Source organism: Oncorhynchus mykiss, chromosome 31 (assembly GCF_013265735.2).
Source record: "Oncorhynchus mykiss isolate Arlee chromosome 31, USDA_OmykA_1.1, whole genome shotgun sequence".
Taxonomy (NCBI): Eukaryota; Metazoa; Chordata; class Actinopteri; order Salmoniformes; family Salmonidae; genus Oncorhynchus; species Oncorhynchus mykiss.
Window position 1 is genome coordinate 30908841 of NC_050571.1, and position 17275 is coordinate 30926115.

The 17275-nt window shown below is 40.9% G+C and overlaps 11 non-coding genes across 11 annotated transcripts; all 11 read left to right on the forward strand.

The window, feature by feature from the left end:
• Window positions 1-1599: 1599 nt before the first annotated feature.
• On the forward strand, window positions 1600-1672 carry trnaa-agc. The gene has a single exon. It is a non-coding gene; the product is annotated as a tRNA-Ala (tRNA).
• A 2010-nt stretch (window positions 1673-3682) lies between these two features.
• trnaa-agc lies at window positions 3683-3755 on the forward strand. Its single transcript has one exon. It is a non-coding gene; the product is annotated as a tRNA-Ala (tRNA).
• A 2012-nt stretch (window positions 3756-5767) lies between these two features.
• On the forward strand, window positions 5768-5840 carry trnaa-agc. Its single transcript has one exon. It is a non-coding gene; the product is annotated as a tRNA-Ala (tRNA).
• Window positions 5841-7852: 2012 nt separating this feature from the next.
• trnaa-agc lies at window positions 7853-7925 on the forward strand. The gene has a single exon. It is a non-coding gene; the product is annotated as a tRNA-Ala (tRNA).
• Window positions 7926-10576: 2651 nt separating this feature from the next.
• On the forward strand, window positions 10577-10649 carry trnaa-agc. Its single transcript has one exon. It is a non-coding gene; the product is annotated as a tRNA-Ala (tRNA).
• Window positions 10650-13300: 2651 nt separating this feature from the next.
• On the forward strand, window positions 13301-13373 carry trnaa-agc. The gene has a single exon. It is a non-coding gene; the product is annotated as a tRNA-Ala (tRNA).
• Window positions 13374-13618: 245 nt separating this feature from the next.
• On the forward strand, window positions 13619-13691 carry trnaa-agc. Its single transcript has one exon. It is a non-coding gene; the product is annotated as a tRNA-Ala (tRNA).
• Window positions 13692-13930: 239 nt separating this feature from the next.
• trnaa-agc lies at window positions 13931-14003 on the forward strand. The gene has a single exon. It is a non-coding gene; the product is annotated as a tRNA-Ala (tRNA).
• Window positions 14004-14554: 551 nt separating this feature from the next.
• trnaa-agc lies at window positions 14555-14627 on the forward strand. The gene has a single exon. It is a non-coding gene; the product is annotated as a tRNA-Ala (tRNA).
• Window positions 14628-14866: 239 nt separating this feature from the next.
• Window positions 14867-14939, forward strand: trnaa-agc. The gene has a single exon. It is a non-coding gene; the product is annotated as a tRNA-Ala (tRNA).
• A 551-nt stretch (window positions 14940-15490) lies between these two features.
• trnaa-agc lies at window positions 15491-15563 on the forward strand. The gene has a single exon. It is a non-coding gene; the product is annotated as a tRNA-Ala (tRNA).
• The last annotated feature ends 1712 nt before the right edge of the window (window positions 15564-17275 follow it).

Consider the following 17275-nt stretch of genomic DNA (forward strand, 5'->3'; position numbering starts at 1 on the left):
ATACTACCATGCTCCACACTCATGCTCCGATTGTATTCTCCACTCCGTTCTCTTGAGTACGTTTTTGTGTGGACGCGAGTGAGGAGAATGCATAAAGCAATACATTTAAGAAGCACTCGCACTCCCCCTACTGTATTACCTCACGCTTCACAGCTCCTTCCAGCCAGGACAATGGCAACAATAGACGAATCAAGATATACACAAAGCAAACGTTTGACGTCACAATTATCAGCTAGATATGTGAATCGTAACAATTTAGCTAGCCAGATAGCTAAACAGGACAAAAATGACCTAAAACGAATAATATGTAAGATAGATGTCAATTCTTCATGGTTACATTAGCTAGCTAACAATGCTTTGTTGCTATCTGGCTAGTTAACAGTACTAGTAGCTAGCCAGTCAGCCCTATTGACTAATTATGGGCTTGCGATCTAAGGTACTTAGGCAGGTAACGTTAAACATGCCGAACAATACCAAATTACTCATGAACCATTAAGAGGGATCCCCATTTAAGTGATTTATTAAAAGGTAAAACAAAAAGAGCAGGAGTCATACATATATTTCTATCTCTATATTTATACATATTGAAAATAATTGGTATGTAGCACAGTTCTCTAGCACATACAAGTGCAAGCTAAGTATCTGAAGTGAACTGCCTCAACTCCTCTCTAACTACAGACTCCATCACTCTCCATCTTATTATTATCATCTGAAGCTTTGGAAGCCATCGGCCAAGTATGTAACAGATCACCTTGAGTTTATTTGAGTTTTTAAAGCTACTTTGAGATTCTGTGTGTAATGAAAAGTGCTATATAGAATAAATTATAATTATTATTATTTATCCTACAGGGGAGGAGGAGCCCTTGTCATAATGGCTTTGCGATATGATGGACAGCCTTCTGTTTGCTACTAAACAGGTCCTAATATCTTAGTCTGTGTGCCAGTTCATTCTCTCTTTTGACTTTGTTGTGGCAAGCAGAAACACACTGGAATTTAGGAAATCCCACCAAACCACCGAATTATTACTTCAATTAAAGGGACAAATTATGTGGTCGCTTGGGGTAATGCAAAAATCCCCTTTGGTTATCACATGTAGGCACATGTGTAGTTTATGAGACAGATCTTTGATTTAGTAGCTGTTCATTTGTTAGTAAATGTTGGGAGCTGTGACTCTTATTTATTCTACTGGAAGGCTGTCCTCTCCTCTGCTTACAGTAGAAAGGCCTTGGAGCGATCCATTGAGATGCAGTGAGCATAAGCACGACAAAAGACAGGAAAACAGTGACCATGTTTCGGGCGACTAATATGCATTTCCCCACGATCAACTGATCCTAATGTTATTCCACAGACAGCCAGCAGGGGGAACTCCAGACTCGCAGGTTTTTCTGCTATCATACACCCAAAACTCACTAACCCAACAATACAACTATTTCCACCACTGGGCTTACTGCAGTCACTACTTCCACCTTTACTGAACTACCATGAAAAATACTTTTAGACAGCTGAAGCAAGCATACTTTTTAAAAAGTATCCTTACTTATGGACGAGGGATTTGGCAGTGTGGTCATTGAGATTTCATACTTCTTGTTGGATGCAACAGGGGGATTAGCTCAAATGGTAGAGCGCTCGCTTAGCATGCGAGAGGTAGCGGGATCGATGCCCGCATCCTCCAACTATTTAGTTTGGTTCAATCAGCACACATTGTTGTTGTAGCTCTGGACTGATTTAACTAATCGAAGGATTAGTAAACAAATTGAATCAAGCGTGCTTGTCTGGCTCTAAAATGTGAATGTGTGTTGCTGGGGCAACCTGAGGACTGCAGTTGGGAAACACCAGTGGGAAATACGTAGAGTGTGGTGGCGAGTTGAAATATTGATTCAAAATAGACCAAACAGTAGACGACGCTATCGTGGCTGTTCATAATATATTAGGCTAAGTACTGTTTTATACTCTGCACTTTCAATTGTTGTGAGTTCATGACGTATTTCCCATGTAGTGTTTTAATAGGATAATTTAGGGACAGTTCAAAAATTACTGGGTGAGTGGGGACTTGTAGCTCTCAAACTCTAGGGGTGTTTTTCCAAACATACTACCATGCTCCACACTCATGCTCCGATTGTATTCTCCACTCCGTTCTCTTGAGTACGTTTTTGTGTGGACGCGAGTGAGGAGAATGCATAAAGCAATACATTTAAGAAGCACTCGCACTCCCCCTACTGTATTACCTCAGCTTCACAGCTCCTTCCAGCCAGGACAATGGCAACAATAGACGAATCAAGATATACACAAAGCAAACGTTTGACGTCACAATTATCAGCTAGATATGTGAATCGTAACAATTTAGCTAGCCAGATAGCTAAACAGGACAAAAATGACCTAAAACGAATAATATGTAAGATAGATGTCAATTCTTCATGGTTACATTAGCTAGCTAACAATGCTTTGTTGCTATCTGGCTAGTTAACAGTACTAGTAGCTAGCCAGTCAGCCCTATTGACTAATTATGGGCTTGCGATCTAAGGTACTTAGGCAGGTAACGTTAAACATGCCGAACAATACCAAATTACTCATGAACCATTAAGAGGGATCCCATTTAAGTGCTTTATTAAAAGGTAAAACAAAAAGAGCAGGAGTCATACATATATTTCTATCTCTATATTTATACATATTGAAAATAATTGGTATGTAGCACAGTTCTCTAGCACATACAAGTGCAAGCTAAGTATCTGAAGTGAACTGCCTCAACTCCTCTCTAACTACAGACTCCATCACTCTCCATCTTATTATTATCATCTGAAGCTTTGGAAGCCATCGGCCAAGTATGTACCAGATCACCTTGAGTTTATTTGAGTTTTTAAAGCTACTTTGAGATTCTGTGTGTAATGAAAAGTGCTATATAGAATAAATCATAATTATTATTATTTATCCTACAGGGGAGGAGGAGCCCTTGTCATAATGGCTTTGCGATATGATGGACAGCCTTCTGTTTGCTACTAAACAGGTCCTAATATCTTAGTCTGTGTGCCAGTTCATTCTCTCTTTTGACTTTGTTGTGGCAAGCAGAAACACACTGGAATTTAGGAAATCCCACCAAACCACCGAATTATTACTTCAATTAAAGGGACAAATTATGTGGTCGCTTGGGGTAATGCAAAAATCCCCTTTGGTTATCACATGTAGGCACATGTGTAGTTTATGAGACAGATCTTTGATTTAGTAGCTGTTCATTTGTTAGTAAATGTTGGGAGCTGTGACTCTTATTTATTCTACTGGAAGGCTGTCCTCTCCTCTGCTTACAGTAGAAAGGCCTTGGAGCGATCCACTGAGACGCAGTGAGCATAAGCACGACAAAAGACAGGAAAACAGTGACCATGTTTCGGGCGACTAATATGCATTTCCCCACGATCAACTGATCCTAATGTTATTCCACAGACAGCCAGCAGGGGGAACTCCAGACTCGCAGGTTTTTCTGCTATCATACACCCAAAACTCACTAACCCAACAATACAACTATTTCCACCACTGGGCTTACTGCAGTCACTACTTCCACCTTTACTGAACTACCATGAAAAATACTTTTAGACAGCTGAAGCAAGCATACTTGTTAAAAAGTATCCTTTCTTATGGACAAGGGATTTGGCAGTGCGGTCATTGAGATTTCATACTTCTTGTCAGAGGCACAGGGGGATTAGCTCAAATGGTAGAGCGCTCGCTTAGCATGCGAGAGGTAGCGGGATCGATGCCCGCATCCTCCAACTACTTAGTTTGGTTCAATCAGCACACATTGTTGTTGTAGCTCTGGACTGATTTAACTAATCGAAGGATTAGTAAACAAATTGAATCAAGCGTGCTTGTCTGGCTCTAAAATGTGAATGTGTGTTGCTGGGGCAACAGTTGGGAAACACCAGTGGAAGGTAGAGTGTGGTGGCGAGTTGAAATATTGATTCAAAATAGACCAAACAGTAGACGACGCTATCGTGGCTGTTCATAATATATCAGGCTAAGTACTGTTTTATACTCTGCACTTTCAATTGTTGTGAGTTCATGACGTATTTCCCATGTAGTGTTTTAATAGGATAATTTAGGGACAGTTCAAAAATTATTGGGTGAGTGGGGGCTTGTAGCTCTCAAACTCTAGGGGTGTTTTTCCAAACATACTACCATGCTCCACACTCATGCTCCGATTGTATTCTCCACTCCGTTCTCTTGAGTACGTTTTTGTGTGGACGCGAGTGAGGAGAATGCATAAAGCAATACATTTAAGAAGCACTCGCACTCCCCCTACTGTATTACCTCACGCTTCACAGCCCCATTCACTGAACCTCCTTCCAGCCAGGACAATGGCAACAATAGACGAATCAAGATATACACAAAGCAAACGTTTGACGTCACAATTATCAGCTAGATATGTGAATCGTAACAATTTAGCTAGCCAGATAGCTAAACAGGACAAAAATGACCTAAAACGAATAATATGTAAGATAGATGTCAATTCTTCATGGTTACATTAGCTAGCTAACAATGCTTTGTTGCTATCTGGCTAGTTAACAGTACTAGTAGCTAGCCAGTCAGCCCTATTGACTAATTCTGGGCTTGCGATCTAAGGTACTTAGGCAGGTAACGTTAAACATGCCGAACAATACCAAATTACTCATGAACCATTAAGAGGGATCCCCATTTAAGTGATTTATTAAAAGGTAAAACAAAAAGAGCAGGAGTCATACATATATTTCTATCTCTATATTTATACATATTGAAAATAATTGGTATGTAGCACAGTTCTCTAGCACATACAAGTGCAAGCTAAGTATCTGAAGTGAACTGCCTCAACTCCTCTCTAACTACAGACTCCATCACTCTCCATCTTATTATTATCATCTGAAGCTTTGGAAGCCATCGGCCAAGTATGTAACAGATCACCTTGAGTTTATTTGAGTTTTTAAAGCTACTTTGAGATTCTGTGTGTAATGAAAAGTGCTATATAGAATAAATTATAATTATTATTATTTATCCTAGAGGGGAGGAGGAGCCCTTGTCATAATGGCTTTGCGATATGATGGACAGCCTTCTGTTTGCTACTAAACAGGTCCTAATATCTTAGTCTGTGTGCCAGTTCATTCTCTCTTTTGACTTTGTTGTGGCAAGCAGAAACACACTGGAATTTAGGAAATCCCACCAAACCACCAAATTATTACTTCAATTAAAGGGACAAATTATGTGGTCGCTTGGGGTAATGCAAAAATCCCCTTTGGTTATCACATGTAGGCACATGTGTAGTTTATGAGACAGATCTTTGATTTAGTAGCTGTTCATTTGTTAGTAAATGTTGGGAGCTGTGACTCTTATTTATTCTACTGGAAGGCTGTCCTCTCCTCTGCTTACAGTAGAAAGGCCTTGGAGCGATCCACTGAGACGCAGTGAGCATAAGCACGACAAAAGACAGGAAAACAGTGACCATGTTTCGGGCGACTAACATGCATTTCCCCACGATCAACTGATCCTAATGTTATTCCACAGACAGCCAGCAGGGGGAACTCCAGACTCGCAGGTTTTTCTGCTATCATACACCCAAAACTCACTAACCCAACAATACAACTATTTCCACCACTGGGCTTACTGCAGTCACTACTTCCACCTTTACTGAACTACCATGAAAAATACTTTTAGACAGCTGAAGCAAGCATACTTTTTAAAAAGTATCCTTACTTATGGACGAGGGATTTGGCAGTGTGGTCATTGAGATTTCATACTTCTTGTTGGATGCACAGGGGGATTAGCTCAAATGGTAGAGCGCTCGCTTAGCATGCGAGCGGTAGCGGGATCGATGCCCGCATCCTCCAACTATTTAGTTTGGTTCAATCAGCACACATTGTTGTTGTAGCTCTGGACTGATTTAACTAATCGAAGGATTAGTAAACAAATTGAATCAAGCGTGCTTGTCTGGCTCTAAAATGTGAATGTGTGTTGCTGGGGCAACCTGAGGACTGCAGTTGGGAAACACCAGTGGGAAATACGTAGAGTGTGGTGGCGAGTTGAAATATTGATTCAAAATAGACCAAACAGTAGACGACGCTATCGTGGCTGTTCATAATATATTAGGCTAAGTACTGTTTTATACTCTGCACTTTCAATTGTTGTGAGTTCATGACTTATTTCCCATGTAGTGTTTTAATAGGATAATTTAGGGACAGTTCAAAAATTACTGGGTGAGTGGGGGCTTGTAGCTCTCAAACTCTAGGGGTGTTTTTCCAAACATACTACCATGCTCCACACTCATGCTCCGATTGTATTCTCCACTCCGTTCTCTTGAGTACGTTTTTGTGTGGACGCGAGTGAGGAGAGTGCATAAAGCAATACATTTAAGAAGCACTCGCACTCCCCCTACTGTATTACCTCACGCTTCACAGCTCCTTCCAGCCAGGACAATGGCAACAATAGACGAATCAAGATATACACAAAGCAAACGTTTGACGTTACAATTATCAGCTAGATATGTGAATCGTAACAATTTAGCTAGCCAGATAGCTAAACAGGACAAAAATGACCTAAAACGAATAATATGTAAGATAGATGTCAATTCTTCATGGTTACATTAGCTAGCTAACAATGCTTTGTTGCTATCTGGCTAGCTAACAGTACTAGTAGCTAGCCAGTCAGCCCTATTGACTAATTATGGGCTTGCGATCTAAGGTACTTAGGCAGGTAACGTTAAACATGCCGAACAATACCAAATTACTCATGAACCATTAAGAGGGATCCCCATTTAAGTGATTTATTAAAAGGTAAAACAAAAAGAGCAGGAGTCATACATATATTTCTATCTCTATATTTATACATATTGAAAATAATTGGTATGTAGCACAGTTCTCTAGCACATACAAGTGCAAGCTAAGTATCTGAAGTGAACTGCCTCAACTCCTCTCTAACTACAGACTCCATCACTCTCCATCTTATTATTATCATCTGAAGCTTTGGAAGCCATCGGCCAAGTATGTAACAGATCACCTTGAGTTTATTTGAGTTTTTAAAGCTACTTTGAGATTCTGTGTGTAATGAAAAGTGCTATATAGAATAAATTATAATTATTATTATTTATCCTAGAGGGGAGGAGGAGCCCTTGTCATAATGGCTTTGCGATATGATGGACAGCCTTCTGTTTGCTACTAAACAGGTCCTAATATCTTAGTCTGTGTGCCAGTTCATTCTCTCTTTTGACTTTGTTGTGGCAAGCAGAAACACACTGGAATTTAGGAAATCCCACCAAACCACCGAATTATTACTTCAATTAAAGGGACAAATTATGTGGTCGCTTGGGGTAATGCAAAAATCCCCTTTGGTTATCACATGTAGGCACATGTGTAGTTTATGAGACAGATCTTTGATTTAGTAGCTGTTCATTTGTTAGTAAATGTTGGGAGCTGTGACTCTTATTTATTCTACTGGAAGGCTGTCCTCTCCTCTGCTTACAGTAGAAAGGCCTTGGAGCGATCCACTGAGACGCAGTGAGCATAAGCACGACAAAAGACAGGAAAACAGTGACCATGTTTCGGGCGACTAACATGCATTTCCCCACGATCAACTGATCCTAATGTTATTCCACAGACAGCCAGCAGGGGGAACTCCAGACTCGCAGGTTTTTCTGCTATCATACACCCAAAACTCACTAACCCAACAATACAACTATTTCCACCACTGGGCTTACTCCTATCACTACTTCAACCTTTACTGAACTACCATGAAAAATACTTTTAGACAGCTGAAGCAAGCATATTTGTTAAAAAGTATCCTTTCTTATGGAGGAGGAATTTGGCAGTGCGGTCATTGAGATTTCATACTTCTTGTTGGAGGCACAGGGGGATTGGCTCAAATGGTAGAGCGCTCGCTTAGCATGTGAGAGGTAGCGGGATCGATGCCCGCATCCTCCAACTATTTAGTTTGGTTCAATCAGCACACATTGTTGTTGTAGCTCTGGATACTAACCCAACAATACAACTATTTCCACCACTGGGCTTACTCCTATCACTACTTCAACCTTTACTGAACTACCATGAAAAATACTTTTAGACAGCTGAAGCAAGCATACTTGTTAAAAAGTATCCTTTCTTATGGACGAGGGATTTGGCAGTGCGGTCATTGAGATTTCATACTTCTTGTTGGTGGCACAGGGGGATTAGCTCAAATGGTGGAGCGCTCGCTTAGCATGCGAGAGGTAGCGGGATCGATGCCCGCATCCTCCAACTATTTAGTTTGGTTCAATCAGCACACATTGTTGTTGTAGCTCTGGATACTAACCCAACAATACAACTATTTCCACCACTGGGCTTACTCCTATCACTACTTCAACCTTTACTGAACTACCATGAAAAATACTTTTAGACAGCTGAAGCAAGCATACTTGTTAAAAAGTATCCTTTCTTATGGACGAGGGATTTGGCAGTGCGGTCATTGAGATTTCATACTTCTTGTTGGAGGAACAGGGGGATTAGCTCAAATGGTAGAGCGATTGCTTAGCATGCGAGAGGTAGCGGGATCGATGCCCGCATCCTCCAACTATTTAGTTTGGTTCAATCAGCACACATTGTTGTTGTAGCTCTGGACTGATTTAACTAATCGAAGGATTAGTAAACAAATTGAATCAAGCGTGCTTGTCTGGCTCTAAAATGTGAATGTGTGTTGCTGGGGCAACCTGAGGACTGCAGTTGGGAAACACCAGTGGGAAATACGTAGAGTGTGGTGGCGAGTTGAAATATTGATTCAAAATAGACCAAACAGTAGACGACGCTATCGTGGCTGTTCATAATATATTAGGCTAAGTACTGTTTTATACTCTGCACTTTCAATTGTTGTGAGTTCATGACGTATTTCCCATGTAGTGTTTTAATAGGATAATTTAGGGACAGTTCAAAAATTACTGGGTGAGTGGGGGCTTGTAGCTCTCAAACTCTAGGGGTGTTTTTCCAAACATACTACGATGCTCCACACTCATGCTCCGATTGTATTCTCCACTCCGTTCTCTTGAGTACGTTTTTGTGTGGACGCGAGTGAGGAGAATGCATAAAGCAATACATTTAAGAAGCACTCGCACTCCCCCTACTGTATTACCTCACGCTTCACAGCCCCATTCACTGAACCTCCTTCCAGCCAGGACAATGGCAACAATAGACGAATCAAGATATACACAAAGCAAACGTTTGACGTCACAATTATCAGCTAGATATGTGAATCGTAACAATTTAGCTAGCCAGATAGCTAAACAGGACAAAAATGACCTAAAACGAATAATATGTAAGATAGATGTCAATTCTTCATGGTTACATTAGCTAGCTAACAATGCTTTGTTGCTATCTGGCTAGTTAACAGTACTAGTAGCTAGCCAGTCAGCCCTATTGACTAATTATGGGCTTGCGATCTAAGGTACTTAGGCAGGTAACGTTAAACATGCCGAACAATACCAAATTACTCATGAACCATTAAGAGGGATCCCCATTTAAGTGATTTATTAAAAGGTAAAACAAAAAGAGCAGGAGTCATACATATATTTCTATCTCTATATTTATACATATTGAAAATAATTGGTATGTAGCACAGTTCTCTAGCACATACAAGTGCAAGCTAAGTATCTGAAGTGAACTGCCTCAACTCCTCTCTAACTACAGACTCCATCACTCTCCATCTTATTATTATCATCTGAAGCTTTGGAAGCCATCGGCCAAGTATGTACCAGATCACCTTGAGTTTATTTGAGTTTTTAAAGCTACTTTGAGATTCTGTGTGTAATGAAAAGTGCTATATAGAATAAATCATTATTATTATTATTTATCCTACAGGGGAGGAGGAGCCCTTGTCATAATGGCTTTGCGATATGATGGACAGCCTTCTGTTTGCTACTAAACAGGTCCTAATATCTTAGTCTGTGTGCCAGTTCATTCTCTCTTTTGACTTTGTTGTGGCAAGCAGAAACACACTGGAATTTAGGAAATCCCACCAAACCACCGAATTATTACTTCAATTAAAGGGACAAATTATGTGGTCGCTTGGGGTAATGCAAAAATCCCCTTTGGTTATCACATGTAGGCACATGTGTAGTTTATGAGACAGATCTTTGATTTAGTAGCTGTTCATTTGTTAGTAAATGTTGGGAGCTGTGACTCTTATTTATTCTACTGGAAGGCTGTCCTCTCCTCTGCTTACAGTAGAAAGGCCTTGGAGCGATCCACTGAGACGCAGTGAGCATAAGCACGACAAAAGACAGGAAAACAGTGACCATGTTTCGGGCGACTAACATGCATTTCCCCACGATCAACTGATCCTAATGTTATTCCACAGACAGCCAGCAGGGGGAACTCCAGACTCGCAGGTTTTTCTGCTATCATACACCCAAAACTCACTAACCCAACAATACAACTATTTCCACCACTGGGCTTACTCCTATCACTACTTCAACCTTTACTGAACTACCATGAAAAATACTTTTAGACAGCTGAAGCAAGCATATTTGTTAAAAAGTATCCTTTCTTATGGAGGAGGAATTTGGCAGTGCGGTCATTGAGATTTCATACTTCTTGTTGGAGGCACAGGGGGATTGGCTCAAATGGTAGAGCGCTCGCTTAGCATGTGAGAGGTAGCGGGATCGATGCCCGCATCCTCCAACTATTTAGTTTGGTTCAATCAGCACACATTGTTGTTGTAGCTCTGGATACTAACCCAACAATACAACTATTTCCACCACTGGGCTTACTCCTATCACTACTTCAACCTTTACTGAACTACCATGAAAAATACTTTTAGACAGCTGAAGCAAGCATACTTGTTAAAAAGTATCCTTTCTTATGGACGAGGGATTTGGCAGTGCGGTCATTGAGATTTCATACTTCTTGTTGGTGGCACAGGGGGATTAGCTCAAATGGTGGAGCGCTCGCTTAGCATGCGAGAGGTAGCGGGATCGATGCCCGCATCCTCCAACTATTTAGTTTGGTTCAATCAGCACACATTGTTGTTGTAGCTCTGGATACTAACCCAACAATACAACTATTTCCACCACTGGGCTTACTCCTATCACTACTTCAACCTTTACTGAACTACCATGAAAAATACTTTTAGACAGCTGAAGCAAGCATACTTGTTAAAAAGTATCCTTTCTTATGGACGAGGGATTTGGCAGTGCGGTCATTGAGATTTCATACTTCTTGTTGGAGGAACAGGGGGATTAGCTCAAATGGTAGAGCGATTGCTTAGCATGCGAGAGGTAGCGGGATCGATGCCCGCATCCTCCAACTATTTAGTTTGGTTCAATCAGCACACATTGTTGTTGTAGCTCTGGACTGATTTAACTAATCGAAGGATTAGTAAACAAATTGAATCAAGCGTGCTTGTCTGGCTCTAAAATGTGAATGTGTGTTGCTGGGGCAACCTGAGGACTGCAGTTGGGAAACACCAGTGGGAAATACGTAGAGTGTGGTGGCGAGTTGAAATATTGATTCAAAATAGACCAAACAGTAGACGACGCTATCGTGGCTGTTCATAATATATTAGGCTAAGTACTGTTTTATACTCTGCACTTTCAATTGTTGTGAGTTCATGACGTATTTCCCATGTAGTGTTTTAATAGGATAATTTAGGGACAGTTCAAAAATTACTGGGTGAGTGGGGGCTTGTAGCTCTCAAACTCTAGGGGTGTTTTTCCAAACATACTACGATGCTCCACACTCATGCTCCGATTGTATTCTCCACTCCGTTCTCTTGAGTACGTTTTTGTGTGGACGCGAGTGAGGAGAATGCATAAAGCAATACATTTAAGAAGCACTCGCACTCCCCCTACTGTATTACCTCACGCTTCACAGCCCCATTCACTGAACCTCCTTCCAGCCAGGACAATGGCAACAATAGACGAATCAAGATATACACAAAGCAAACGTTTGACGTCACAATTATCAGCTAGATATGTGAATCGTAACAATTTAGCTAGCCAGATAGCTAAACAGGACAAAAATGACCTAAAACGAATAATATGTAAGATAGATGTCAATTCTTCATGGTTACATTAGCTAGCTAACAATGCTTTGTTGCTATCTGGCTAGTTAACAGTACTAGTAGCTAGCCAGTCAGCCCTATTGACTAATTATGGGCTTGCGATCTAAGGTACTTAGGCAGGTAACGTTAAACATGCCGAACAATACCAAATTACTCATGAACCATTAAGAGGGATCCCCATTTAAGTGATTTATTAAAAGGTAAAACAAAAAGAGCAGGAGTCATACATATATTTCTATCTCTATATTTATACATATTGAAAATAATTGGTATGTAGCACAGTTCTCTAGCACATACAAGTGCAAGCTAAGTATCTGAAGTGAACTGCCTCAACTCCTCTCTAACTACAGACTCCATCACTCTCCATCTTATTATTATCATCTGAAGCTTTGGAAGCCATCGGCCAAGTATGTACCAGATCACCTTGAGTTTATTTGAGTTTTTAAAGCTACTTTGAGATTCTGTGTGTAATGAAAAGTGCTATATAGAATAAATCATTATTATTATTATTTATCCTACAGGGGAGGAGGAGCCCTTGTCATAATGGCTTTGCGATATGATGGACAGCCTTCTGTTTGCTACTAAACAGGTCCTAATATCTTAGTCTGTGTGCCAGTTCATTCTCTCTTTTGACTTTGTTGTGGCAAGCAGAAACACACTGGAATTTAGGAAATCCCACCAAACCACCGAATTATTACTTCAATTAAAGGGACAAATTATGTGGTCGCTTGGGGTAATGCAAAAATCCCCTTTGGTTATCACATGTAGGCACATGTGTAGTTTATGAGACAGATCTTTGATTTAGTAGCTGTTCATTTGTTAGTAAATGTTGGGAGCTGTGACTCTTATTTATTCTACTGGAAGGCTGTCCTCTCCTCTGCTTACAGTAGAAAGGCCTTGGAGCGATCCACTGAGACGCAGTGAGCATAAGCACGACAAAAGACAGGAAAACAGTGGCCATGTTTCGGGCGACTAACATGCATTTCCCCACGATCAACTGATCCTAATGTTATTCCACAGACAGCCAGCAGGGGGAACTCCAGACTCGCAGGTTTTTCTGCTATCATACACCCAAAACTCACTAACCCAACAATACAACTATTTCCACCACTGGGCTTACTGCAGTCACTACTTCCACCTTTACTGAACTACCATGAAGAATACTTTTAGACAGCTGAAGCAAGCATACTTTTAAAAAAGTATCCTTACTTATGGACGAGGGATTTGGCAGTGTGGTCATTGAGATTTCATACTTCTTTTTGGATGCACAGGGGGATTAGCTCAAATGGTAGAGCGCTCGCTTAGCATGCGAGAGGTAGCGGGATCGATGCCCGCATCCTCCAACTATTTAGTTTGGTTCAATCAGCACACATTGTTGTTGTAGCTCTGGATACTAACCCAACAATACAACTATTTCCACCACTGGGCTTACTCCTATCACTACCACTACTTCAACCTTTACTGAACTACCATGAAAAATACTTTTAGACAGCTGAAGCAAGCATACTTGTTAAAAAGTATCCTTTCTTATGGACGAGGGATTTGGCAGTGCGGTCATTGAGATTTCATACTTCTTGTTGGAGGCACAGGGGGATTAGCTCAAATGGTAGAGCGCTCGCTTAGCATGTGAGAGGTAGCGGGATCGATGCCCGCATCCTCCAACTATTTAGTTTGGTTCAATCAGCACACATTCTTGTTGTAGCTCTGGATACTAACCCAACAATACAACTATTTCCACCACTGGGCTTACTCCTATCACTACTTCAACCTTTACTGAACTACCATGAAAAATACTTTTAGACAGCTGAAGCAAGCATACTTGTTAAAAAGTATCCTTTCTTATGGACGAGGGATTTGGCAGTGCGGTCATTGAGATTTCATACTTCTTGTTGGAGGCACAGGGGGATTAGCTCAAATGGTAGAGCGCTCGCTTAGCATGCGAGAGGTAGCGGGATCGATGCCCGCATCCTCCAACTATTTAGTTTGGTTCAATCAGCACACATTGTTGTTGTAGCTCTGGATACTAACCCAACAATACAACTATTTCCACCACAGGGCTTACTCCTATCACTACTTCAACCTTTACTGAACTACCATGAAAAATACTTTTAGACAGCTGAAGCAAGCATACTTGTTAAAAAGTATCCTTTCTTATGGACGAGGGATTTGGCAGTGCGGTCATTGAGATTTCATACTTCTTGTTGGAGGCACAGGGGGATTAGCTCAAATTGTAGAGCGCTCGCTTAGCATGCGAGAGGTAGCGGGATCGATGCCCGCATCCTCCAACTATTTAGTTTGGTTCAATCAGCACACATTGTTGTTGTAGCTCTGGATACTAACCCAACAATACAACTATTTCCACCACTGGGCTTACTCCTATCACTACTTCAACCTTTACTGAACTACCATGAAAAATACTTTTAGACAGCTGAAGCAAGCATACTTGTTAAAAAGTATCCTTTCTTATGGACGAGGGATTTGGCAGTGCGGTCATTGAGATTTCATACTTCTTGTTGGAGGCACAGGGGGATTAGCTCAAATGGTAGAGCGCTCGCTTAGCATGCGAGAGGTAGCGGGATCGATGCCCGCATCCTCCAACTATTTAGTTTGGTTCAATCAGCACACATTGTTGTTGTAGCTCTGGATACTAACCCAACAATACAACTATTTCCACCACAGGGCTTACTCCTATCACTACTTCAACCTTTACTGAACTACCATGAAAAATACTTTTAGACAGCTGAAGCAAGCATACTTGTTAAAAAGTATCCTTTCTTATGGACGAGGGATTTGGCAGTGCGGTCATTGAGATTTCATACTTCTTGTTGGAGGCACAGGGGGATTAGCTCAAATGGTAGAGTGCTCGCTTAGCATGCGAGAGGTAGCGGGATCGATGCCCGCATCCTCCAACTATTTAGTTTGGTTCAATCAGCACACATTGTTGTTGTAGCTCTGGATACTAACCCAACAATACAACTATTTCCACCACTGGGCTTACTCCTATCACTACTTCAACCTTTACTGAACTACCATGAAAAATACTTTTAGACAGCTGAAGCAAGCATACTTGTTAAAAAGTATCATTTCTTATGGACGAGGGATTTGGCAGTGCGGTCATTGAGATTTCATACTTCTTGTTGGAGTCACAGGGGGATTAGCTCAAATGGTAGAGCGCTCGCTTAGCATGCGAGCGGTAGCGGGATCGATGCCCGCATCCTCTAACTATTTAGTTTGGTTCAATCAGCACACATTGTTGTTGTAGCTCTGGATACTAACCCAACAATACAACTATTTCCACCACTGGGCTTACTCCTATCACTACTTCAACCTTTACTGAACTACCATGAAAAATACTTTTAGACAGCTGAAGCAAGCATACTTGTTAAAAAGTATCCTTTCTTATGGACGAGGGATTTGGCAGTGCGGTCATTGAGATTTCATACTTCTTGTTAGAGGCACAGGAGGATTAGCTCAAATGGTAGAGCGCTCGCTTAGCATGCGAGAGGTAGCGGGATTGATTCCCGCATCCTCCAACTATTTAGTTTGGTTCAATCAGTACACATTGTTGTTGTAGCTCTGGACTGATTTAACTAATCGAAGGATTAGTAAACAAATTGAATCAAGCGTGCTTGTCTGGCTCTAAAATGTGAATGTGTGTTGCTGGGGCAACCTGAGGACTGCAGTTGGGAAACACCAGTGGGAAATACGTAGAGTGTGGTGGCGAGTTGAAATATTGATTCAAAATAGACCAAACAGTAGACGACGCTATCGTGGCTGTTCATAATATATTAGGCTAAGTACTGTTTTATACTCTGCACTTTCAATTGTTGTGAGTTCATGACGTATTTCCCATGTAGTGTTTTAATAGGATAATTTAGGGACAGTTCAAAAATTACTGGGTGAGTGGGGGCTTGTAGCTCTCAAACTCTAGGGGTGTTTTTCCAAACATACTACCATGCTCCACACTTATGCTCCGATTGTATTCTCCACTCCGTTCTCTTGAGTACTTTTTTGTGTGGACGCGAGTGAGGAGAATGCATAAAGCAATACATTTAAGAAGCACTCGCACTCCCCCTACTGTATTACCTCACGCTTCACAGCCCCATTCACTGAACCTCCTTCCAGCCAGGACAATGGCAACAATAGACGAATCAAGATATACACAAAGCAAACGTTTGACGTCACAATTATCAGCTAGATATGTGAATCGTAACAATTTAGCTAGCCAGATAGCTAAACAGGACAAAAATGACCTAAAACGAATAATATGTAAGATAGATGTCAATTCTTCATGGTTACATTAGCTAGCTAACAATGCTTTGTTGCTATCTGGCTAGTTAACAGTACTAGTAGCTAGCCAGTCAGCCATATTGACTAATTATGGGCTTGCGATCTAAGGTACTTAGGCAGGTAACGTTAAACATGCCGAACAATACCAAATTACTCATGAACCATTAAGAGGGATCCCCATTTAAGTGATTTATTAAAAGGTAAAACAAAAAGAGCAGGAGTCATACATATATTTCTATCTCTATATTTATACATATTGAAAATAATTGGTATGTAGCACAGTTCTCTAGCACATACAAGTGCAAGCTAAGTGTCTGAAGTGAACTGCCTCAACTCCTCTCTAACTACAGACTCCATCACTCTCCATCTTATTATTATCATCTGAAGCTTTGGAAGCCATCGGCCAAGTATGTACCAGATCACCTTGAGTTTATTTGAGTTTTTAAAGCTACTTTGAAATTCTGTGTGTAATGAAAAGTGCTATATAGAATAAATCATAATTATTATTATTTATCCTACAGGGGAGGAGGAGCCCTTGTCATAATGGCTTTGTGATATGATGGACAGCCTTCTGTTTGCTACTAAACAGGTCCTAATATCTTAGTCTGTGTGCCAGTTCATTCTCTCTTTTGACTTTGTTGTGGCAAGCAGAAACACACTGGAATTTAGGAAATCCCACCAAACCACCGAATTATTACTTCAATTAAAGGGACAAATTATGTGGTCGCTTGGGGTAATGCAAAAATCCCCTTTGGTTATCACATGTAGGCACATGTGTAGTTTATGAGACAGATCTTTGATTTAGTAGCTGTTCATTTGTTAGTAAATGTTGGGAGCTGTGACTCTTATTTATTCTACTGGAAGGCTGTCCTCTCCTCTGCTTACAGTAGAAAGGCCTTGGAGCGATCCACTGAGACGCAGTGAGCATAAGCACGACAAAAGACAGGAAAACAGT